Genomic DNA, 25,056 nt, shown 5'->3' with positions numbered 1-25,056 from the left:
CTTGTAACTGACCAACCTAGTGGCCTTCTGTGATGGAGTGACTACATCAGTGGACAAGAGAAGGGCTACGGATGTCGTCTATCTGGACTTCTGTAAGGCCTTTGACATGGTCCCCCACAACAGCCTTCTCTCTAAACTGGAGAGATACGGATTTGATGGGTGGACCGTTCGTGGATGAGGAATTGGCTGGATGGTCACATCCAGAGGGTAGTGGCCAACAGCTTCATGTCCAGATGGAGATCGGTGACAAGTGGTGTCCCTCACGGGTCCGTATTGGGACCAGTACTGCTTAATATCTTCATCAATGGCACAGACAGCAGGATCGAGTGCACCCTCGGCAAGTCTGCAGAAGACACCAAGCTGAGTGGTGCAGTTGACACGCCTGAGGGATGGGATGCCATCCAAAGGGACCTGGACAAGCTCAAGAAGTGGGCCCGTGTGAACCTTGTGAGGTTCAACAAGGCCAAGTGCAAGGTACATCCCCTGGGCAACCCCCAGTATCAGTACAGGCTGGGGGATGAAGGGATTGAGAGCAGCCCTGCAGAGAAGGACTTGGGAGTACTGGTAGATGAAAAGCTCGACATGAGCCAGCAATGTGCACTCACATCCCAGAAAGCCAACCGTATCCTGGGCTGCATCAGAAGAAGCGTGGCCAGCAGGTCGAGGGAGGTGATTCTGCCCCTCTACTCTGCTCTGGTGAGACCCCACCTGCAGTACTGCATCCAGCTCTGGGGTCCTCAGCACAGGAAAGACATGGACCTGTTGGAGCGGGTCCAGAGGAGGGCCACAAAAATGGTCAGAGGGCTGGAACACCTCTCCTATGAAGAAAGGCTGAGAGAGTTGGGGTTGTTCAGCCTGAAGAGAAGGCTGCAGGGAGACCTTATTATGGCCTTTCAATACTTAAAGGGGCATTATAAGAAAAATAGGGACAAACTTTTTAGCAGGGTCTGTTGTGACAGGACAAGGGGTAATGGTTTTAATCTAAAAGAGGGTAGATTTAGACTAGATATAAATAATAAATTTTTTACGATGAGGGTGGTGAGGCACTGGAACAGGTTGCCCAGAGAGGTAGTGGAGGCCCCATCCCTGGAAACATTCACAGTCAGGTTGGACGGGGCTCTGAGCAACCTGATCTAGTTGAAGATGTCCCTGCTCATTGCAGGGGGGTTGGACTAGACAACCTTTAAAGGTCCCTTCCAACCCAAATTATTCTATGATTCTGTGTCTTCAGGTGTAAAGAAAACAACTTGTTCACCCAGAGGCGCTCAGTGCTTGTGTTCTTTAATTCTCTTTGAAAAGTTAATCCCTGACACCAGGAGCAGAAGCCACACCACAAATTACAGGGAGTGAATAAAGCAGGGTTGTTGCACATGCGGTCTCCTCCCTGCCTTTTAAATTTGAGAGCTGAATAATTCGGAAAAGGGACCTGACTTCTTTTAAAATCAAAGTGAAACAGATGCCTGTTTTCTGACTGTGATTTGAAATGTCTGCCATAAATGTTCTTGCAAGCCGGGCAACTGGCTGCTGGTGCCAGAGAGAGAGTTACCACAGGGGTGGCCCTGCCCTGCCATCCCGCCCCTCCAAAGGTACATGAAAGTAGGTGAAAATGGGTGAGGGTGGAGGGTGCATACATGCACATCCAGCCATGCTGTATCTGCACTTCTGGTCAAATGACAGGGTGCCAGGGAAGTCCTATGAGAGACACCCCCAGGTGTCAGCCGTGTGACGGGAACACATCCTGTCCCGGGAGAAGGGAGGTGCCAGGGTGCATGGTTTTGCATGTCTCCACAACAGCCCTGTGGCCTGCCCTCATAGCCACATGGGCTACGCCAGCAGAAAGGCTCAGTGGTGTTGACTAATCAGACAGGTACGAAGCAGAAGGAGCGGGCAGCACACCCAGCGCAGCCCCTATACGTGGTTGCAGAGGTACCCAGGCTGAGGGGAGCCAGCTCTTGCTGCGGAGGCTAGTCTGTCACGAGGAGAGGAGATGCCTTAATGGACTCGGTGATTTCTCTGTCTCCGGGGGAAAAGACCAGGAGCAAGAACAGGAGCTACCTAGCTGGGCTGGAGCTTACGCATTGTGTGGCTGCTTTGCAAAAGCTGAGTCAGGAAAACAGCTCTGAAGAAGCAGTGGCAGCATCTCTCTCCCTCTGCCACACTGCACTGGGGCTGCTGGGATCCTGGACTGGCCCTAGCAGTAGCATTTAAATAGCTCTCGATTATTTGTCAAAGATAGTTAGCACAATATAAGTTGTTTTGATTATACAGGGTAACCTGCAACTGCTACCATTTTTATATTCTACATCGACATTTCCCTTTATCTTTCTCTCCTCCATCTCCCTCCTTTTTATATGGACAGAATGGAAAGCCTTCCATCATGTAAACTAAGAAGGATAACTACCTCCCTCGCCTCACCATTATTCCTAACTAGCTGCTGTAAGTAGTCAGCCAGCGTTTGCAACCAGCCATTGGGGCAGAGGAGGAGTTTAATGGAATAGGTGTGTGAGGGCACCACTGCCAAGCTGCACTGCACTGCAGGAGCTGCTGAAAAGCAAAGTCCTCCATCTCTTTCCTGGGAATTGTCCTGGTTAGGTGAACAGGGCATTAGTTTTGTGTTTCTGACACTTCAGGGGAAACAGAAAGCAACACAATTTATCAGAGGGAAACAACCGGGTATTAGGGATGTTTGGTGATCGCAGTTCATTTCCTTCAGCCACCTGGGACTTCCTGCAGGGCTCTGCATCATGGGTTAGCAATGGCTGAGAGCATGGCTTTGCAATTACCACGGTGCCTGCACCTCTGAGCACGTGCCCAGACACCCAGGCCCAGAAGGATTAGGGCTGTGATTACTTAGCAATCTGCAGGGCTTTTTATGGTGGGCTTTTTACAGCATCACATCAGTAGGGCTGTACTGATCACTTTCCATTTCCAGCCCTAGCTTGGGGTCCCTGCACCGCTCCTACATTAAGGTATATTCACACGACTCCAGCCCATGTGTCTGCCTTCCTAACATGCAAATGGCATTAGTTTCTCCTGACAAGGTTTGATTAATTTCTTCAGAATTTCGTTCCATTACAAGGCCATTCCTTTGTCATCAGTCCAGTTTCAACGGTATACTGCTAAACATACAGGTAAACATACCTACACCGTAACTGGGTGTGAGAGACTGAAAGAGTTAATGTCTCAAACATTGTGGCGACTTGAGGCGCTATTTGCATGGCGACGGCAGGTCGGCGAGCACGGGGTGGGGGAGAGCGAGAGCGGGACGTGGAGAGCGCGTCGGAGGACGCGCGGTTGCGGGTTCTGCCGGACCTGACCAGGTATGGCCAGAGGGCACAGAGCTCATCTGAGGAAAGGGCTTGCGACCGCCCCAGAGACCCCTCGCGACCACCCCCCCTTCCCCCAGCGCCTGCGCAGAAGACTGAGAACTTTCTAGAACAAGAACCATGTCAGTCCTGAAGGGGCGTACCTGGAGGCGGGGATTAGCCTATAAAAGGCTCACCCCACCCCCACCCCCTCAGGGAAGCGCGCGCGCGCGTCCGCCCGCTACTGGAGGATTGCCACGTCTGTCATCGTCATCGCGGGATCCAAGGGTGGTGATACTTTTCCTTTCTCTTTCCTCCTCTCTTTTCCTTTCCTTTTCTTGCTTCTCTCTTCCTCTGCTCTTTCCAATATGTATGCAAGTTTGGGAAAAATTGTGACGGGTTGCCCGGAAAATAGCTCCATTGCCAGATTGCCTCTGTTCGTTCGTTAAGCTCGCCAGTTCGTTAAGTTTGTCCGTTTGTGGAATTCGCCAGTTAATAAAGTTGCTGGCCAGACTGTTCCTCTGGGTCATTGTCGTGACTTTACCGACCACGCGGCTCTGCCGAGCAGAGATCGGCTTTTGTCGGTCCACAAACCGTCGGGGAATCGAAGAGATTCACCCCTCTCGCAACCCACCGAGTGGGACGAGACACTGGGCTTCCACAATTCTTCTGTATCTTGAATACTGTTCATTCATATGCAAAGTTAACAGAGTGGTGAGAGATGCTGACATGCAGACTTTACGTTTGGGGACAGACAGGAAGAACTAGGAGAAGACTAGAGAAATAAATGCTGTATCACATGTATAAGAAGCCCATTTTTCTTTTTACAAAAAGTAGAAACGAAGACTGAGAAGTCAAATACTTACAAATTAGGTACATAAATTATCATTGCACATGCATCCTTAAATTGGCTTTTTTGTGTGTGTACACACATGCTTTAATTATAACTTACAACTTTACTAAAGCAAAACAAGACATCATCCGTGAGGCCTCACTCTGCCTCTGTAAGTTTCCAATACAACTGAAACTGAACCTACCCGAAACGATGCGACCCCAATAGGTCTCCTTTGGCAAAGTTCCAGACAAGCCGAAATGGGAGGCACAGCATCAGGCCCACCCTAGTGTGAGTTCTGGCTTTGCCCACACACAGGCATTGTTAAGGAGGTGGTTGGGTCTCACTCATACACAGAAAAAAAAAAAATGTGCTTTTCAGGTGTGTATGTGAATGATGTTATGGAAGTGACTGAATTCACGCACACTTCTGCTCTGTGAAACTTTCCCTGCTCCATCTTGATGACAAATGATAATAATTCCAAAATCCTCAGATTAATTACAGCTCCTAGCACAAGGATAAAAGATCTCAGTAAGAGCTCTGTTGCCAGACCGCCTGGGCATGGCAGGGACTATTTTCTCGGCTTTGTGAGCAATGCCTCCACCTTGCAGCGGAGACAGAGCTGGCAGTACTGCTGCCTTGTTGTGCACACAGAGGGCTGCAGTTGGCACGTCTTTCATCCAAAAGGCAAGAAGACCATTGCTATCAGCTTATTACTGTGTGTGGGGCAGGGCACCTTTGCTGGTCACTGTGACCTGTGGAGAAAAGAGATAGTGTGAGAGGCTGGTTTTGCTATCTTTCTCCCCCAGCTGCCTGCTGGCTCTGGAGCAGGAGGGGCGTTAAATGGCTCTGCAGAGCGCAGTCAGTCACTGTCCTTGGGATCCAACGGGAAACACGGGTTTATGCTGCTGCTCCTCAAGGTCCTCTGGGCTCTCAAGGACACTCTGTAAATGTTGATTAGACAGAGTGGCGTTGACCCGGAGATCATTAAGCGTCACAGCTATTACTGCAGGTATACTGGATTGCTACTACTCGCAGGCTGAGAGACCATGTCTCCTACTAGGCTGCGCTCTGTGGCAGCATTTTTCAGAGCAAAGCTCTTCCGCTCACCACTACCGGTGCTGCAGTGTTTAAAATGCTGTTTATAAAGTAATGCAGATGTCCTAGCTCCGAGTCCCTTAACCTCTGGACTACAGCCTGCAGCAGGGGATTGCACACTCCCCCTCTGCCTCCTTCTTTTCTGGGACATATGGGAGGAGAGGTCAGAAAACTTATTTTGTGTTCAAACAAGGGCTCACGGCATGGAAAAGGCTGAGAAGCCCCGAGCTAGTCTTTTTGCAGGGCAATTAACAACTAATGGAAGCTGGGCCAGGGTATGGCTGGACCGTCTGTCTGCAGAGCCCTTCCTGTGCTGGTGAAGTGCTGCAAGGAGGCCCGGGGAGACATCCTTGCTCCTCACAGATGCTGTCCCTTCTCTGCATACTACTAAATCAGCTTGTCTGCAGTGACAACCTGGGGAGATTATGCATCCTTCCCAAAGTATGCTACTTGGGTGGAGAAGACGGGTGGAAATGCCTGCAAGATGAAACAGAGGAGCCAAAAAACCTCAGGACAGGAGATTCCTCTGTTCCCCAGTGCAGAACAGTGATTGCATTGAGGCTGCACCGTACCAGTGCTTGACTTTGATGCCTTGGCTCTGTCTGTCCTAACAGGCAGCTCTGAAGAGCAAAGGACTGAATCCACCATGGTCTTGAACTTCACATGAGAATAGCTGTCGTGGTTGTGTAGGAAGTCTGAACACAGCTTAGACATTTTCAGCTGTACTGGTTTTGGCTGGGATAGAGTTAAATTTCTTCACAGTAGCTTGTATGGGGCTATGTTTTGGGTATGTGCTGAAAACAGTGTTGATAACACAGGGATGTTTTAGTTGTTGCTGAGCAGTGCTGACACAGAGTCAAGGCCTTTTCTGCTTCTCACCCCACCCCACCAGTGAGTGGGCTGGGGGTGCACAAGAAGCTGGGAGGGGACATGGCTGGGACAGCTGACCCCAACTGACCAAAGGGATACCGCAGACCATACGGTGTCATGCTCAGCAATAAAAGCTGCGGAAGGGGGGGATGTTGGAGTGATGGCGTTTGTCTTCCCAAGTCACCGTTACACGTGATGGAGCCCTGCTTTCCTGGAGATGGCTGAACACCTGCCTGCCCATGGAAAGTGGTGAATGAATTCCTTGTTTTGCTTTGCTTGCATACATGGCTTTTGTTTTACTTATTAAACTGTCTTTATCTCAACCCACGAGTTTTCTCACTTTTACCCTTCTGGTTCTCTCCCCATCCCACCGGGGGGGTGTGAGTGAGCGGCTGTGTGGGGCTGAGCTGCCCACCAGGGTTAAACCACGACACCAGCATTTTTATTCTAGGCCCTGTCCAAGTTTACCTGAAGCCATCAACCTGTTGATTTGGGTCACCTCTGGATCAGGCCCTTTCATTCTCCTTAGGTGTCTACAATATCAGCAGTGAGGATGGCCAGTGGTATGTGCCACCCTCACCAGTAGCCTCTCTCCTTAGCTGTGGAGAAGCCACAGAGATTTACAGGAAGACAAAGGAGCAGGTTTCCCAATTCCTGTGTCCTCCTTTCTCGGGGTTCATGGTGCATAAAGCAGCTTGAAGGGAGAAATTTTGTGGAGATCCTTCTATCGAGACTTTGAACTAAACTTGTTACCCTGAATTTCATTTGGAAAGTGGGACTGAATGTTAGCTCTCCAACACAGAAGAGAGTTTTTTTCTATGGAATTAATGTTTCCTAATTATTCCAGCACTGCCCAGAGGACAACGCCTTTTGCATAAATATGACTCACTTTTCCTAGCCATGCTAGGAAATATTGCTAACATGGGAATATTTCTCTTCTTCAGAAAGTCTGCATTTGCTTGATCATGATTTTTTTTTGCATTTGGCTAGGGCAAAAGCTGATGGAAAAAAAATCTCTAGAAAAATCATTGGGGTAGTTTTCTAATGGGGTACATGAGAAGTTTAATTATGAGCCATTGGTAGTGGTGACTATGTACGTAACTGTATTATAGAGGGTTAACATAGACAGCATGTAGTTTGTCTTTCTTGAGCAGAAAGTGGCAAATCCCAGTGGCCTTACTTGCCCTCCTAAATAATAAATCATTTTTATGAATGATTTCAGAAGAAGCTACCCCCCCTGCTGAAGTTATTCAGGTGCTGTTGTCGAGAACAGCTTTGGTGTCGAGGGCTGAGGACGTGATGGCTGGAACATCACTGCCTGTGATATTTAGTCAGGCAGGTCACAAGCAAGTCAGGACTAATTCCTGGGTTTTTTTCTTTATTATGATTTTTTCTTTGTTAGGAGTGGGGGAACACAATAACAACTTTTAGGCATTTTCAAATTAAACAACAAGAGTGAAAAAGAAAAGCAAACTGAATGTAAGTGATTGATGCTGCCTATTTGCTTGTATGTTGCCAGGGAGCTCCGAGGAGAGCTGGGAACAACCAATAGCAGGCAATGGGGGTGGAGGAGGCCTTTTTAATTATATCACATCATTTTCAAAAGAATATTATTTTATCTCTCACAGGATCTTAAACATCTCAGAAACACATCACATCACATTTTTGCATGTGGATTGCCTGCTCAGCTATGGTTAGCCACTGAATTCTGTTTAGGTTCCTGTTTAGATAGGCTGTGTTGTCACTCTTACACTGTTGGAAAGATAATAGTCTAGAAGAGATAGGAAATTGGAGAAGACCTGCAGGAATGAGTTCAGCATCCAAAGGATCCTGCATTTAAAGCTGTCAGAAGATCCCCTCCTCCTCCACATGCATGCAGCAGGATGAGCAGCACAGTGGCCAGCACAAAGGGCTGCGTCCACAGATGGGACAAGCCAGTTCTGTCCTCTCAGAGATGTCCCCTCCCTGGGGAACTGGAAAGGCTGCACTGTGTGGGGGCAGACCAGGCAGAAGTGGAGAATGGCCAGTTGAGATCTGTGGGTGGTACACAAAAGCTACACTGGTTGTGCTGGAAACTGTTTTTTCCCATCTGTTCCTGAGAAGGTGGAGCAGTTGTGAAACACAAAAAGCAGAGATTCTCTCATTCATCAGTGAAGCAACAGAGCGCCGAGTTAGCTTGGATGTTTGGTGTCCCTCATGGTGACGTGCTTCAGTGCAGCTGCAGTGGTCTCAAGAAAGATGCAAGAAGGGAAATCCTTTCTCCTGGCCCTACCTGGGCTGGAACTTGCCTGCTGCATTACATGATGCGTTCTCCAGATTGTGCACCATGACACGGTCCTCACTGTGACAGGCACTGTTCAGCCCAGTATATATGAATCCCTCCTGCTGCGTAAGCATCTTCTCAAATTAATATGTGCACCTGGGCAAAAGTTTCACTACCTCCAGGGGATCTTCTCTCTCAGGCACAGGAGGCATATGTTTAGGTAGTAGCTGCCCTGGCAGGATGAAGACCTAACTCAGGATACAGCCTTATCAAAGCAGGCTATATACAATGAAAGGTTGTGGGAAACAGACAAAGTAATAGATCTTAAGGACGATATTGAGAGCTGAATTATGCAATTAAGATTCTGTTGTGGAGTGATTCCATTAATCCATGGAGACTGTATCCACATGAGCAACCTAGGGTATGCCACAGAACATCCCAAGTTCCCGCCTTTGCAGTAGTCCAAACTGGGTACCTGCCCAGACCATGTCATTGCTCACTATCAGCCAGCACGCCCAGGTTTCCTTTGTGTTCAGAAACTGGGACTTTGGGGAGGTGGTGGCAGGGAGGTGTGGGGTCAGAATGTGGCAGAGCAAATCTGGAGCTAGCAACTGGGAACCACCAACCAATTTGGTAATAGAGACACAGTTTAGAAACTGAGGCTTCCTGCAATTACATCAGTATCGGCTTGTACTTAAAAGAGCAAGCCAGTGCAGATCCACAGAAAACCTTACAGAAAAGATTGAACACAACTCATCCCATGACAACCGTCTGTGCCTACAGAAGACCCCACACATCTCAGAGAAGTATTCAATACAAGATCTGTGGCTGCAGAGGAACCGCAGTGACACTAGCTCACAAATGAACTTTAGTGGCTGGGCAGGAAGAAGGCGGAGGGCATAGTTTTATTGCCCTCTCCTGTCCAACAAAGTATCTGCTAGGAGATGCTCTGTTACTGCTACCTCCACCAAGTGACCTGCAGGTCACTTACCACTCTATGTGGCTTACAGGCTACCACCACGAGGTAAGCAGGAGGAAGCACACCTCATGGATCTGCCTAAGGAACACTCTGTTTAGAGACCCAAATGATTTTCACCCAGCCCCAGATCCAAAGCCTGAAGAAGATATCAGTAACAAGAAGAGAGCAGTTGGGGTCCCAGCTCTTTTTTATTCCTTTCCTCTACTTGTTTGTGAAAGAGAGATGCACCTTTCTTCTCACAGTCAAAGCCTTCTTTCCCCTCAATTCTTGGGGATATGCCATTTTCCTTCAGCGCATTCCCCAAAGAATTAGAGGAGGGAAAAACATCTTTTCCTGCACAGCATGTTGACACAATGCCAAGATACTGCTAGGGCCAGAAATAGGTGCAGAAATAAGCTTGATGTGTAAGACCTGAGACCCTACTTTCATGGCTCCAGACTTCCATGAGTGTCTCCAAGTCAGAAGGCTTGACATCATATCAAACTCTACTAGCAGATGATTTAAAAAGCAAAAAGCTGTACAGGTCTGGTGAAGAAGATGCACATCTCACCCCAGACCACTGGAGAAAAGAAAAAGAAAGGGGTGGAGTGAAAAAGATTAAAATGGAGACTGACTGGCAAAGTTGGGGTGAGGAGAAGTCCCCACATTTCCTATGTGGTTTTATGTCTGTAGAGTCTGCTTTTGCAATGATTAATATAACAAACAAGGGACTCACAAAAAAGCTCCTAACACTCACTGATCAGAAGTATAATGACGTGTAAGCTGCAGCTGTTCCAGTGGATTTCTGAACAGCAGGCTCTTGTTGAATGAGCCCCATGATTATTTGTCTCCATCATGGGCTCTTTATTCCAAGGTATTTGTTGTCTTCCCTGCATTTTGACTGTCTGTCTTTACACATAGAAAGCTCAGATAATGGATTTTTTTTATTAGCCTCCTCTTCCTCCTGCTTCTACAAACACAATGCATCCCTGAATCACTGCGTTATGAAAGGGAAGGCGCTGCCAGTGTTTTAACAAGGGCCTCCCACAGCATTCTCCCCCATTAGCCTCATAAACACAGGGCAGTGCTGGAGCATGTGCTGCGGAGAGAAGGGTCAGGAGACTATTTATTCTCCCCATTTAAACAAAAATGCTTTCTCGTGAGCAAGGAGAGAAGCAAACAAATAAATTAAGCTGTGCCTTGATGGAAGCATTTATACTGTGTCCTTGGGAAATGTACCGAGTGTGGGGATAGTGCAGGCCAGTGTTTAACTTGGCTGATTTGAAATGGTTTGTGTGTAAGTGGAGACCTTGCAGGGGCACTGAATGCATTCTGACGCTTGATTTTTTTTTTCTTTTTTAATATCTTGTGTCTGGTGCAATCTGCTCTGTTTCAAGGTAAAGTGCTCGTTCTTTGGAGTCACTTTGTGACAGCACTGTGAGCTGGAGTTACAGGCCTGGAAACCAGTGTTACACAGGCTGTACAGAGGAGGGCACCAAGCCTGTGCATTCCTTGAATGGTTTGGCTCCACTTTAAAGTGGGTGATGAGTGGCAATAAAACAAAACCCAACGTACAAATGAAGTCTCCAAACCAGTATCAGTGTGGGCATAGGCTCCTCCAGTCAGGCAACTTTGGATGAATGAAACACACTATTAAAAAAGGAGGGCAGCCTGAAATCAAAGGCTTGCTGCGACAGAACTCCCAGCAGCATGCCGTAACCCCTGGTCTCACAGTACTGGAGGCATAGCCACAAGGTTGTGTTCTTTCACAGGCTGTCTGGGATGCAAAGCAGAGGCAGGAGGGCAGGCAGGTTTGGGGCTTTTTGACATTTCCAGGCAACTGCTTACTCAGAGAGCCAGGTGGCTGGGACTGTGACAAGATGCAACAGCTGAATGGACCAGAAAAAGAGGTGGCAGCAGGCCTAAAGGGCAGTAGACAAGCCCAAACTCGCAGTGGGCGGCAGCTTTGGCTCACCAGCTGCCCCCAGCCTCAGGGAGGAAGGTCGTATCACATCCAAGGAGGGGTCAATAGAGGTTATGCTGTGGTATGGGGACCTTGGAGAGGACAGACATGACTTACGCAATGCAGCAGGAGACCTCTGCAGTTCATTCTTCACCTCCAGTACTTCAGTGGATTCATCAATGACTGCGCAGCTCTTGCGCTCCGCAGATGTTGAGGTCTCCTTTAGCCCTAGGTCTTGTTCTGGATCTCCTACAAGAATCTCTTCTTAAGAGGCACTGAGCACTTGCTCATCTTCCATGGCTGAATTGGCCCCAGGGAGCTGGAGAGCACTTCTCAGCTCCTGCGTGAGGGTGCACATCCTGGCCATGCTCTTGTGACATACCAGGTTGAGCCTGAGAAGGAGACAAGGCTTGCAGGGAGTCAGGGATGCAGCATGCACTGCAGCAGGTGCCTCGGTTCTTCGTCTCGGGGATGAGCCTGCCAGGGCTGTGGGGAGGTAGTTCAGAGCTGGCTGAGCTGTAGCCACTGAAACATAAGGCCATGTAGGGACCTGCAGAATGGAGGCAGCAGGGAAGTCAGACTCTTGTGCAACTGTATTGATTGCATCAGGGCTAAATTTGCTCCTTTAAGTGCTGAGAATGCATCGTGATTATTATTAGGCACTGTTTCTTTTCTTGTTGCGAATGGATGCATATATTAATACTCATAAGAACTGGACAAAATTATTTGCCCACAGCTTTTTATAATATCTAGAGTTCAAAAAAAGCATGGTGTGCTTTTAGCCAGATTGTAACATTTTTGTCTTACACAGCTGATGGGATGTCTGCTCTACATCCATCCATTTTTTGCTTAAAAGGTCATGTTTAATTTTCTAATTGAGTCCACCCCCCCGAGCGCTCAGCTCTAGACAATGTCTTTTCTCTCTCCATGGCAAGACATCACTGCATTTTTCCTTCGCTACTATGCTGAAAGGGTGCTAGTACTTACAAGGCTTGTGTGCAGTGAGGGAGAAAAAACATCTGCCACCAGTGACTTCCTAGACATGGTATATTTACAAACCTTGTTAGTTGCCATCAATACGTCATGCCTGGTAGATGCCCTTATGGGCAAAGTAAAATTGTATGAAGGGTATTCTCTTTTCCGCTTCCCTAAGGAAAAAGGCCTGATTTTGTAAAGGTAGCACATCGGTGTGAGAGCCCCAGGGGATGGGGAAGAACATCCTGTACTTCACTTAAAACCAAAGCCAACTGGCCATCTTTAAAAGCTCAGTCACAGGTAGGTAACTGCAGTCCCTCTCCTGAGTCCCACAGCAGCGTAGGACCTGACGCATGCCAGTTTTGGTCTACGCTCCCACCTAACAACATGTGGTGCCAGAGGAATGGTATTAAATATCTTCTATGGTAGAGCTGTGCACCAGTTAGTCTTCACCCATAGAAGTGATTACCTGATGTCACCATTGCTGTTAGCCTCCCCTACCCAAGAGGAGGTCCTCTCCAGTGTTACCTTCCAAGGCTCTGTCACTGTGAAAGGCTCTGAGGGATGCATCTGTGCTGTTTCAAAACCCCAAATACCAGCTAATGATAGCTACAGAAGGTGCGTGGCTCTCATAAGTATTCTTATGACTTCTGAAAAGGTATATTCTTTTTCAAACAGCTTCCTTCCAATGGGATCCATTTTAATAAGATTGTCTTTCTCTACTGTTTCCAGGAACAATTTTCTTAATTTCCTTTAGCCTACTAATACCTCCCGACAACACCTTTCTGTTATCATTTGTGTTACACATTCCAGTCCAAAGCGCTGTTCCTCTTGTAGCTTGGTTCTGAGGACATCACGGAGAAGTAGCTGAGCCTCAGGGTCTCTGCAAGGCTGGTTATTTTGTAACGAGGCAGTAGATTACCATTAGAAGCTCATGTAAGTGATAGTTAAACCTTATGTAATAACTCTGACTCAGTCTAAACGAAACAGACACGCTGAACATGATGAACATGCATATGTCAGTAGTCAGAGGGCTGGAATCCCTTTTCCATGCCAGCACCTATTTCTGTAACAAGACCTTTTATTAGTCCTGATTCAATTTTCTCAGCATTTAGCTGAAGAATTTGGAAATGCTCACAATTGCTTACATCAGCCAAATAATCCTCCCAACAAGACCCAAATAGTGAAATTTGGGATCCACCCAGATACAAAGCTAATTAAAGAATCACTCAATTGCTTTTTGTTGAGCTTTAACATCTGAAAATCATGCTATGCTAGTTTTTTACAGGTACATCTGACTGTTCCTCTAGCATCTTTTCATAAACAATTGCTCCCACTTTAAAAAAACCTTACTGCTGCCTCCCTGCTTTTATAACAGTAACAGAGCCATTTGTAGAGAATACTGTCATGGTCCTAAAAAGGTTTCAAAATCTTCTCCCGCATGGAACAGATAGCAGAGATAGGCAGAGTAGCAGACCATTTCCTTCAGCTTTCTTACAGGAGCACTTTACTGATATTGGCTCATATTTTTTCCCCTTGAACTGTGGAGCCAATCTTTGTGTGCCCTCTTGGATGCGTAAGTTGCTCTTTGTTTGGCACACCACCTGAATGTCAATGGGAGCAATTACGGTGCTTTATAATTCATCGGTACTTTTGGGCGCATCTGCACACAGATACATGCATTATGTTCTCAGCTAGATTGCGGTTTGTCTCTAAACTTGCATTCCTTTTTCTTCTCATGCTTGAGCTCTCAGGTTTGCAAATACTGCCACTTAACCAGCTAAAGAGTGCTGGGTCAGAGACTGCTGCATGCGGGCTCCGGCCCTACTTACAGTGTGCAACACTGTGCAACAGACACAGCAAGCTCAACAAATGCACTTTCCTATCCCGTTTGCCTTTTAAAGGCATGCTAGGGAGCTGGCAGCTACAGCTCAAAGAAAAGCAAATGTGGGAAAATAGGAGTGCATTACGGGCCTAGTCCCGCAAAGTAATGAGCACACTCAGTAATTCCATGTTCCCGAGATCCAGCTCCCAAGTCCTTGCACAATCTAGCATTAGAGCTGAAATGTCTCACTTAAATAAAATGCCCTTTTCAGGGTTTGTAAACAAGGAAAGGACCAGGTTTGGGAAACACGGAAGTGCAAACTGCCAAAGGTCTACGGGATGGCAAACAAAAGGCACAGAGCCAGAACAGAGATAAAGGATGTGATTAAAACAGCAGTACCAGCAGGTGAAAGGCCATGGTATAAGCAGGGACAGAGTGTACCTCGGTGCGGTTCAATAGGAAAGGACGCTACCAGACAGAGACTGAAAGACTGGAAAGAGGCTGCTGGTGGCCAGAAGAGAAGATAAATTTGGAAGCGGCATGAACCAGCCTGTTATCTGGCTGAAGCAGTCAGGCAGCACTCCCTGATAGACAAATTCAGGAAGCAATGACATTAAATAGATGTAAACAAGCTGTCTCAGCACTAAAATTTTGTTACTAACCAATTAAATTTCATCTTCAACTCTTAGCTGGCGGCCCTGGCTCACAGCCCCTTCGCTCTTATTGTTCCACAAAGATAAAACATGTTGTATACTATTTCCATCAAAATTGGGAGATGGATGGAAAGCCCTTCCCTTCTCTAATGAGGCTGAAAGACTCCTTTACCCTACCTATCAGAGAAGCTTGTCACATTTACATTAATTGATGCTGAGAGTCTTAGGGTTGTTCAGAAAGTGTTCAGGGCCAAATGAGGAATGGGAGGCCCATGAAAATGTGTGGTTAAAGTGGATCAGACTGTGCATTAGTGAGGCCTGCAGTTTCCAAATCCAGTGTTCCTTCCTAAGGTTTAGCATTCACGCCACACCAAACAGTGCTGTGTGGGGAGCCAGAGGCCCTTTGGCAAGCGGCTGTTTCATCCTTGAAGTAGACTATTTTTACTAATGCCGGGAAAAAGTCCACAGAGCAGAAACGTGCTGCTGCTGCTACAGCCATCACCTGCCTCTTTCTGCCAATGATTTTGTCCATGCAAGAGTTTTTGTAACTGTAAATGACAATGCTGCTTATAATTCTTTTGCTCCAGCTTATACCTCTTCAGTCCTTTCAATGTTCTCGGAGCTAATGATCTCAGCACAACTTTCATTTTGCATTACCCTCACCATTTACTGAAATGGATCTGTCCTGGGGACAGTTTCTTCTTTTTATAGCAGCTTTTACTTCTGGATGGAGCTCTTCATTTCCAGGCATGGTCTGTTGTGTAACGACCGGCAGTAAAGTTGAGAGAGGAAAAAAAAAAAAAAAGTCATGTTTTAGAGAAAGGAGAAACTTCTGAAACTGTGCAAAGCTTGAGCTGTTAGTCTCGGCAGGCCAAATGCTGATGGCCTTTATGAACAACAAACATCTGTAAAAACAGGGTGGTTCCTGGCCAGGACTGAGCCTAGTGTGACCTACATCTCTCCAGATACCTGCTGCATCCTGCAGAAGGTTGCCTTTGAAACGCAGCCATGAGCACTGCCACATACCAGCGAGCTTCTCCTTCTTGACAGCACATGCGCTTAAAGCCAGACCTTAAAAAGAGCATTCCCTGGTCATCGGGGTGCACGGTGCTCTCCCACTGCCCTACCTCTGAAACCGCATTTACTGTGTAGCAGGCAAAGAAAGACGGGGGGAGGGGGAATTCATCATACTAACATTAATCACAGTAATAAAGCCGCCCAGAGATGCTCCAGGCTGGAGCTCGTTACGAAGGCAAGGAGGGCTGCACGCCCGCTGCGCTGCGGCCCTCGGTCCCTCGCCGGCGTCTCCCGGCAGGCGCTGGCCCCGCGGCACCGAAACGGCTCCCGGGCTCGGCTGGGCCTCGGTGTTGCGCGGGGGAAGGCCGGGCCGGGCGGGGCGAGGCGAGGGCAGCCCGGCGGGCCCTGCCCGTGGGGCGGGCGGAGGCTGCGCTCCCGCGGCCGCCGGGCGCGGGCGGTTAGTGAACGGCGGCCGCAGCCGTTGGGGGAGCGGGCGGGGCGTCCTGTCAGGGCCGCCGCGGGGCCTGCCCCTCCGCCCACGGCTCCTCGCCTTCTTCCGCGCCCCCGGGCCGCGGCCCGCTGGTGGTGGCCGCCCCGCAGGGCTGCGCCAAGTCCCGCGCTGCTGAAAGGCTGGTGCGAGCGAGGAGGGGAAGCGGGCGGCCATGGCTTTTCCGTACCGGGGGCCGTTTGTGGCACCCGCCGGCTGCCTGTGGCGAGCACCTCTGCCCGCCGGGGCCCCGCGCCCCCCCCAGCGAGGCCGTCGCTTTCCCTGCCGTGGTGGCGGGGTGTCTGAGGTGGCGGCCGCAGGTAGCCCTGCCTTTTGGACATGGGTTGTTGCTGCGCGCTTCCCCAGGAATTAATTCACCTTGGCCATTCATCATCACCACAGGCAATCTAATTACAGCCCTGTCTGAAAAGGAGAGGCTCATTTATAATAGAGACTTTGTTATGAAGGTGTAGTACCTCGAACTACATTTTTGCAACATTTTTTAAAGGAAAATTAATTAATTGTCTGGTGCATTTTAAAATAACCAGCCTCCTGAGGTTGGCGCACGGCACCTGTCAGCGTATTCCCTCCCCACCCAGATCGCCTGCTGTGTGACAGTGAAATGCTAAAATTATTTTGGCAGAGAAATAGTCTCAGAGGCTGTTGTTTATTTTCTACAGCAGAGGAATATCTCAGAATGCAGCCTGCACCTCTGCCCTGTGGGACTGTCTCTAATTGCACGCGGTGCACTGTAGCAGCATTCAAAATGCACATTCAGAAAGCAGAATTAAACATGGGGGGGGGGCACCCACATCTAGCATGCGCCCAGCTTGGTCTTTAAAAGAGGCGAATGTAAGAATACGCTTCTCTGGGAAGCACAAAAATGGATAGTGGAATAAGGCAGCTGATCTCCTACTGACATGCGTGCAGCACAATCACCAGGGAATCGGCATAAGAGCTGAGAATCTGGGCCGGCACGCTTGGCTCCCGCCAGCCTTTCTCACACCTGTTTTTGTTGCTTTGTTTGAGCAGTCGTGGTGATGGGACAGTGGAGGTGGGTGCTGCTCAGGAGTGCTGTCAGACAGAAGTGGGGCTGACTGCAAAATGGCGCAAGGCAGAGAAAAGGCTTGTGTCCCTATCGCTGCCGAGGATGCACTAGAGAATGCATGGCGTGCACCTCACCGGCTGAAAAGCTCAAGCAGACTGCAGCACCTCTTAATGTGACACAGGTTCTGTTCTGAGCTGCTGTCCTTGCTCAGGACAGACCATCTCGGATCACTCCCAAAAAAATGTGAAAGCAGTGGACAGATGGCCATAACCCATCTCCTTTTTTGTTATTTCCAGGGCTCGCTAGATAGTCGTATTGCTTCTAACCACTTTTTCATGTGGAGAGGGCAAGTATTAGATGAGGCTTTGATGCAAAGGAGCAATCGCAAAAATGATGAGTCAGATCCCCCAGCAATATGAGAGAGGAAAAAACTGCAGTGGCATCTGGGATGAGGGATACTCTAGAAGCTCAGGAAGGGATCAGCTGAGTTTGTAAGTAAACAATAGAAAGTAGGATGTGGAAGAAAGAGAAAGTCTTTGCAAGAAAGAGGGGAACTATATTGCAAGAAGATACTGGGGGAATGGTTTGCCATTTTTGCTGTGCAGGAGAGGAGAAATGGACACCCGAGGTTCTTAAAACCACAGCAGGTAGGAAAGGAAGAAGATTTTCTGAGGAAAAGGCTAAGGATGGGGCAGGAATGATAAGACCGCTTCTGAAATCTTGCTCACTGGCTTTTATCTGTTGGTGGAGTGCTAAAAAAGAGACAGAGCCAGAATAGGAACCATTAGGAACAAGACCTCCCAGAGACAGAAAATTTTGGATGCTTTTGCCAACTGAAGTCTTCCTCTAAGTAGGGGAAGATCTCTAATATAGCTGTACAAAGTATGTGCTATATTAAGGTTTTACACATGTTCTTACACAGCGGCACTCTTCACTACACCATGAGTTCTCTGTTACCCTCATGCTCTCTCAGGTAATGCTTTTAAGGCTAATCTGATGCTTGGACTTGGACAGAGGCCCTTGTTCTCATTGTTTGGAAGAACAAATCACAAGACACATAAGGTAACGACCCCATGGTCAGCGACAACAAGGTTTTGTGAGTGTTTTGCCACGTGCTGCTCTAGATTCTGTCCAAAACCAAAACCAGACAGACAGCCTCTGCACAGAGCAACCTGTCCTCCTAGGTGTATGGACGGGTGCTGGCAATCACGGGTTTTCTCTTCCCAAGCTCCACACTAACCAGCACAGGCCAGCCAGGGCTGGAAGCAGTGTAACCACATCAGTGTGATGCCGGGTCTGAGCTAACCAGGTCAGCATTTATCCCGAGAGGTCTGCCTTGAGTGTACCTTACACCCACACGCTCAGTTCAATTAAAAGACAGGCAGATGTCTTTTCAGGTTAGAGGCCTACATCCCTACGAGGACAGGGAATAAATGCACAACTGGGAATGGGTGGAGAACAAAAAGGACTGCAATGGAGAGATTAGACTGGCCGCCCAGCTAAGGCATGCCTTCATCTCTGCAGGATTTTTTTACTTGACTGCTTAATGGTTCTTACTTCACAGGGTGTTCATTACACATTCTTGTCTGTATCTTTGCAGTACTAACGGTGGAATGCTGCATGCTTTAACCCGTAGTTTTGCTATTTTGATGTTGAGCTACGTCTGGTCTAATTAGGTATTCATACAGTGATAAACACTAATTTCTTATACATATTATGCACAACTTTGCATGTTTTCCTGTATTTTCTTTTATTTCTTTTGTAGTGTTTAAAGCAGGACATGATTCATTTGAAAGAGAAAAAAGAAAGATTTTTATAATAGGGCCCTGCACAAGCGGAAAAAATGCAAAGTGTAGTCCTCATAAAATTGGAGGCCAGCCCAGAGCTCAGGACCTCTAGACCTTTTGCTAAGGTCTGGTGAAAAATGTCATGGAGGTCCACTGGCTTTTGCCAGGCTTATGGGGTAATTTTATGCAGGTCACTTCAGCAGGAATCTGTGCACTTGCTCCACTGCAGCTCCAGATCTGCTAAACCAGACAGGTGATGTGTTACTGCTGTTTGTATGGCAATGGTGGCAGCTGCTCTCCAACAGACCCCCAGAAATGCAGAATCTCCTTCAGCAATATGGGGAACATCATATATTTGGGGTCTTACAAAAATTTGGACAAAATTTATTGACTCAGTTAATTTATTCATCTGGAGTGTAGTCTGCTGTTTGTATATCCCTGGGCGGCTCTGAACAGTTCTAAGTTAGGGAGTGTTTTGATTGTGTAGAACTCGGTGATTATGACGATAAGGTCGAGTGCTTATGGGTAGGGATGAGCGGGAAAGCCAACAAGGCAGATATCCTGCTGGGTGTCTGTTATAGACCACCCAACCAGGATGAAGAGGCAGATGAAGCATTCTATAAACAGCTGGCAGGAGTCTCACAATCGCTAGCCCTTGTTCTCATGGGGGACTTCAACTTACTGGATGTCTGCTAGAAATACAACGCAGCAGAGAGGAAACAGTCCAGGAGGTTCCTGGATTGTGTGGAAGATAACATCGTGACACAGCTGGTGAGTGAGCCTACCAGGGGAGGTGCCTCGCTTGACCTGCTGTTTACAAACAGAGAAGGACTGGTGGGAGATGTGGTGGTTGGAGGCCGTCTTGGGCTTAAGCGACCATGATATGATAGAGTTCTCGATTCGGGGCGAATTAAGGAGGGGGATGACCAAACCACTACCATGGACTTCTGGAGGGCAGACTTTGGCCTGTTCAAGACACTGCTTGAGAGAGTCCCCTGGGAGACAGTCCTGAAGGGCAAAGCGGTCCATGAAGGCTGGGCATTCTTCAAGAAGGAAGTCTCAAAGGCACAGGAGCAGGCTGTCCCCATGTGCCATAAGACGAACCGGAGGGGAAGACGACTGGCCTGGCTGAACAGGGAGCTCTAGCTGGGACTCGGGAAAAGAAGGAGAGTTTACCACTTTTGGAAGAAGGGGCAGGCAACTCAAGAAGAGTACAGGGATCTCATCAAGTCATGCAGAGAGAAGATTAGAAAGGCAAAAGCCCAGCTGGAACTCAATCTGGCCACTGTTGTAAGAGAGAATAAAAAATGTTTTTACAAATACAGTAACAACAAAAAGAGAGCCAAGGAGAATCTCCCTCCTTTATTGGATGTGTGGGGGAACATTGCCACCAAAGATGATGAAAAGGCTGAGGTACTTAATGCTTTCTTTGCCTCAGTCTTTAGGAGTCAGACCAGTTATCCCCAGGGTATTCAGCCCCCTGAGCAGGGAGACAGGGACAGAGAGCAGAATAAACCCCCCATAATTGAGGAGGAAGCAGTTAACGACCTGCTACGTCACCTGGACACTCACAAGTCTATGGGGCTGCATGGGATCCACCCGAGAGTACTGAGGGAGCTGGCCGAGGAGCTTGCCAAGCCACTCTCCATCATTTATCAGCAGCCCTGGTTAACAGAGGAGGTCCCAGACGATTGGAGGCTTGCCAGTGTGACGCCCATCTACAAGAAGGGCCAGAAGGAGGATCCGGGGAACTACAGGCCTGTCTGCCTGACCTCGGTACCGGGGAAAGTTATGGAGCGGTTCATCTTGAGTGCGCTCAACAGGCATGTGCAGGCCAACCAGGGGATGAGGCCCAGCCAGCATGGGTTCATGAAAGGCAGGTCCTGCTTGACCAACCTGATCTCCTTCTACAACCAGGTTACCCACCTAGTGGATGAGGGAAAGGCTGTAGATGTTATCTACCTGGACTTTAGTAAAGACTTTGACACCGTCTCCCACAGCATTCTTCTGGAGAAGCTGGTGGCTCATGGCTTAGGCGGGTGTACTCTTCGTTGGGTAAAAAACTGGCTGGATGGCCAAGCCCAGAGAGTTGTGGTGAATGGAGTTAAATCCAGTTGGCGGCCGGTCACAAGTGCTGTTCCCCAGGACTCAGTACTGGGGCCAGTCTTGTTTAATATCTGTATCAATGATCTGGATGAGGGGATTGAGTGCGCCCTCAGTAAGTTTGCAGATGATACCAGGTTGTGCGGGAGTGTCAATCTGCTTAAGGGCAGGAAGGCTCTGCAGAGGGATCTGGACAGGCTGGAGCGATGGGCCAAGGCCAATTGTATGAGATTCAACAAGGCCAAATGTCGGGTCCGGCACTTGGGTCACAACAACCCCATGCAACGCTACAGGCTTGGGGAAGAGTGGCTGGAAAGCTGCCAGGCGGAAAAGGACCTGGGGGTGCTGGTTAACAGCCGGCTGAATATGAGCCAGCAGTGGGCCCAGGTGGCCAAGAAAGCCAATGGCATCCTGGCTTGTATCAGAAATAGCGTGTCCAGCAGGAGTAGGGAAGTGATCGTGCCCCTGTACTCGGCACTGGTGAGGCCGCACCTCGAATACTGTGTTCAGTTTTGGGCCCCTCACTACAAGAGAGACAGGGAGGTGCTGGAGTGTGTCCAGAGAAGGGCAACGCAGTTGGGGAAGGGTCTGGAGCACAAGTCTGATGAGGAGCGGCTGAGGGAACTGGGGTTGTTTAGCCTGGAGAAAAGGAGGCTGAGGGGAGACCTTATCGCTCTCTACAACTACCTGAAAGGAGGTTGTAGAGAGGTGGGGGTCGGTCTCTTTTCCCAAGTAACAAGCGATAGGATGAGAGGAAAGGGCCTCAAGTTGCACCAGGGGAGGTTTAGATTGGATATTAGGAAAAAATTATTTACTGAAAGAGTTGTCAAGCATTGGAACAGGCTGCCCAGGGAAGTGGTGGAGTCACCATCCCTGGAGGGGTTCAAAAAATGTGTAGATGTGGCACTTCAGGACATGGTTTAGTAGGCATGGAAGTGTTGGGTTGACAGTTGGACTAGATGATCCTAGAGGTCTTTTCCAACCTTAATGATTCTATGATACTATGAAGTTATGCCACTTGTGGTGTCCTCTTTCTCCTTGCCATTCATTCAGAGTTAACACCGCAGAAATGTTAGCACTACAGCAGTTGGTTTCTCTGTTGTCTGGTGGAAATCTAAAGGCTAGCTGGTATGACTTTACAAATCCCACTGCATATCCCCAGTTTTGGCCACCTTCATATGCATGTTTTCACTCCTGCCGTGTGGGTTATGTCAGCATTTTAATGGCACAGCCTTTGGACTTGATTTCAATGTCATGTTTTCTGGTATCCCTTGACAGTGTCTTCAATGAAGTAATAAACCTGCAATAATATAAACGTGGTATGAACAAGAGGAAAGTAATCTTACAGTTTTTAAAGGGAAAAAAATATGTCAGAACTTGACAAAAGCTTGAATCTCAATGCAGAAACTTACTGTTGTCAGGCTTTATTTGATCAATTTGGTTCCTTTTGAGGGAAATCCACAGACACACATATGCGCATGCACAAAACAGTTATGTTAATGGGTTTGTGTAATAAAAAATGGATTTGTTTGAAAAAAATGTAATGTTACTGACTGTTACTATGTAACGTGTAATACAGCCTAAAGCTATATGCTATGCAAAGTGAAAGAGCATGCCAGAAATAGTTTTAAAAAGTATATGCTGTGCATTGCATTGTTTGTTGTTGGGGGTTTCTGAGCTAGACAAAGGATACTATGTCAAAATGCAATGTTCTGTACAAAGATAATTTTACAACCATTTACATAAAAATGATAGATTTTACAAATCTATCTGCTGGTCAAATCCTGCACTTGTTTACACTGTATATTCAAGTAAGCAATTTCACACGATATACATTAATGCCAAATTTAGTGCTGCATATATTGTACACCTGGAAAGGAAAATGAAGATGAGAAGAGAGGCACAGAGCTCTTTCAGTTTAGATTTTTAGATTCTGTGGTAGATGCGTTTCTTTCTAAAACCACCATGAGAAAGCAGGGAAACTACTATTAAAGCAACCCGGATCTCCAGACCTGTTTCAGCTTGCAGTCCTTCTCTGCCCAGTAGGCCCTTCTCACCCTGTATGCCAAGCAGCCCAAAGATTAACTAGCACCTGGAAGGTTGCTAGTGTTGTCAGGTGCATTTTTTTATGACAAGCTTTGCAATATGTGCCGTGCTTCTTAAAGCTCCAGCTTCTGGATTCATGTGCTTCCTTCAGCTTTAATGTAAAAGGCTTGCAAGGAAAAGCTTGGATATGTAGCTTCAGGGATCCTAATGAGCTCAAAAAGCTGAGGGAACTCCTTGTCACCTCCCCAGTGTGGGAAGTTTGATGGTAAATCCCAGAAACTGTGGGAGCTCTGCCTGTGCTATCATTCCCTCACATCGCTGGGCAGAGCATCAGTGGGTTGCGTCCACCAGCTTCTTAGATGCCATCAAGGCATGATGGGTGCTATTGGGGGTGCTCTGCTTGATGTCCCCTCCATCCAGTTCTCTCTCAATGCATGTCTGATCCTGTGATCCTCACGTCCCTTTCCTTTATTTCACTGTTGTCCTCCATAGTCAGTTCTTTTTCTCCTTTTCTTTCTTTTTCCTCTAGGCCATCCCCATCCTGGGGAGCTTTGAGGTTTTGTAAGGGCCAGCCTGGTCCTAAAAGCAGAAGGAGTAGCTGGCTTTCGAGGACAGAAGCCACATCAGTGCCAGCAATCAGTGAAGCTGCGCAACTGTAGTACCTCCTGTCCTTAGTGCTCCTACTGTCTTGTGCTTCGTAGCACAGCCAGGCACTTGGATGGAGAAGATAGGGAAATATTTCTTCTTCACAGGCAGTTCTTAGGTGCTGAGTTGCCCCTGAACGCTTTCCCTTGGGCTTCCCCCCATGACTGATTTGGGGTTCTATCTATATCTTGACATTGCAGCCACAATTTTCCTTCCAGGTTATGTAAAACTGCCCCGTGGCGCTTAGTATTGTGGACTGACAGGTGCCAGGGCAATAAAAGGCTTCTGTAGGCCAGCAGAGCCTGAATGTTTCAAACCAGAGGAACTTTATAATGTTCAGTGGAAGAAGCAGAAATGTAGTTTTTGAGTCACCTGGAGAAGTCCAGCCCCACTTGCTTTTTAACATGGTTCCACTTCAGAACGCATTCATTTTACATGAATTTCCTGGAAATTAGACTGTGCTTTAAAATTTCAGAGTTAGACAGGCTTTAGCTCTAGATCCTCCAAGAAGCTGCATAATCTGTATGAACCCTTTCATCCATCACAGAGATGACGCGTCAGGTGTTTGGAAGCACAGAGTGACGCTACACAACAGTTGGGGAGAGGCAGTGAAAAATGTCGTGTTCTGTGAAAGCTGTAAGAAGGAATTAGGTAGACTGAAAGCATTTACTCAGTGGGGACTTGGCTGGGGCAGGTGCAACCTTTGTGAAAAATGCTGTAGGATCTTCCATCAGCAGAAGCAGCTAGAGCCCTAGAAATGTGTCTCCTTCAGACAATAAGGAGACTAGCACTCCTTTCCAATACCCTGAAGGGAGAACATTGCCTGCTAAATACTTCTCACAGTCCCTGACCATTTAGTATTGGTCTCCAACCTAGCCTTTACAAAGCCCAAAACTTCTCAGGTGGTCTTTGGGCGGGGTGTGGGCTTACACTGAGCTATACCAGGTCTGCCTGTGGCCTGAAGCATCATGCATTTTCTGTTGTTTATTTGCAGATGATCTCCTTTGATTTTTCATCTTTATTGTTGTGGATGGTCAAGTAGTGGAAATCATGTCATAGGAGTCCTTATAGCTACTCATTGGAGGAAAGAAGCAGAGAACAGCACATCTCTCTTAATGACAGAAGAGACAGAACATGGAGGCATTCAGGGGAACTGAGTGTGGAACCAGCATTTCACTGAG

At 47.8% G+C, this 25,056-nt stretch overlaps 2 long non-coding RNA genes across 8 annotated transcripts in view; one reads left to right on the top strand and one right to left on the bottom strand.

Moving 5' to 3' along the window:
• Positions 1-3,516: 3,516 nt before the first annotated feature.
• LOC140645003 (uncharacterized) overlaps positions 3,517-25,056 on the top strand; it is an 88,149-nt gene continuing 66,609 nt past the window's right edge. For all 7 annotated transcript variants that reach the window (XR_012039891.1, XR_012039892.1, XR_012039893.1 and 4 more), the window contains exon 1: positions 3,517-3,593. This is a non-coding gene — a long non-coding RNA (uncharacterized lncRNA). The remainder of the gene's footprint in view (positions 3,594-25,056) is intronic.
• LOC140645018 (uncharacterized) lies at positions 11,427-16,064 on the bottom strand. Its single transcript, XR_012039904.1, has 3 exons — positions 15,938-16,064; positions 15,406-15,496; positions 11,427-11,839 (listed from the first exon to the last, which is right to left on the bottom strand). It is a non-coding gene; the product is annotated as an uncharacterized lncRNA (long non-coding RNA).

Source organism: Ciconia boyciana, chromosome 1, assembly GCF_034638445.1.
Source record: "Ciconia boyciana chromosome 1, ASM3463844v1, whole genome shotgun sequence".
Taxonomy (NCBI): Eukaryota; Metazoa; Chordata; class Aves; order Ciconiiformes; family Ciconiidae; genus Ciconia; species Ciconia boyciana.
Note: the sequence above shows the minus strand (reverse complement) of the source record. Positions and strands in the feature narration are given on the sequence as shown.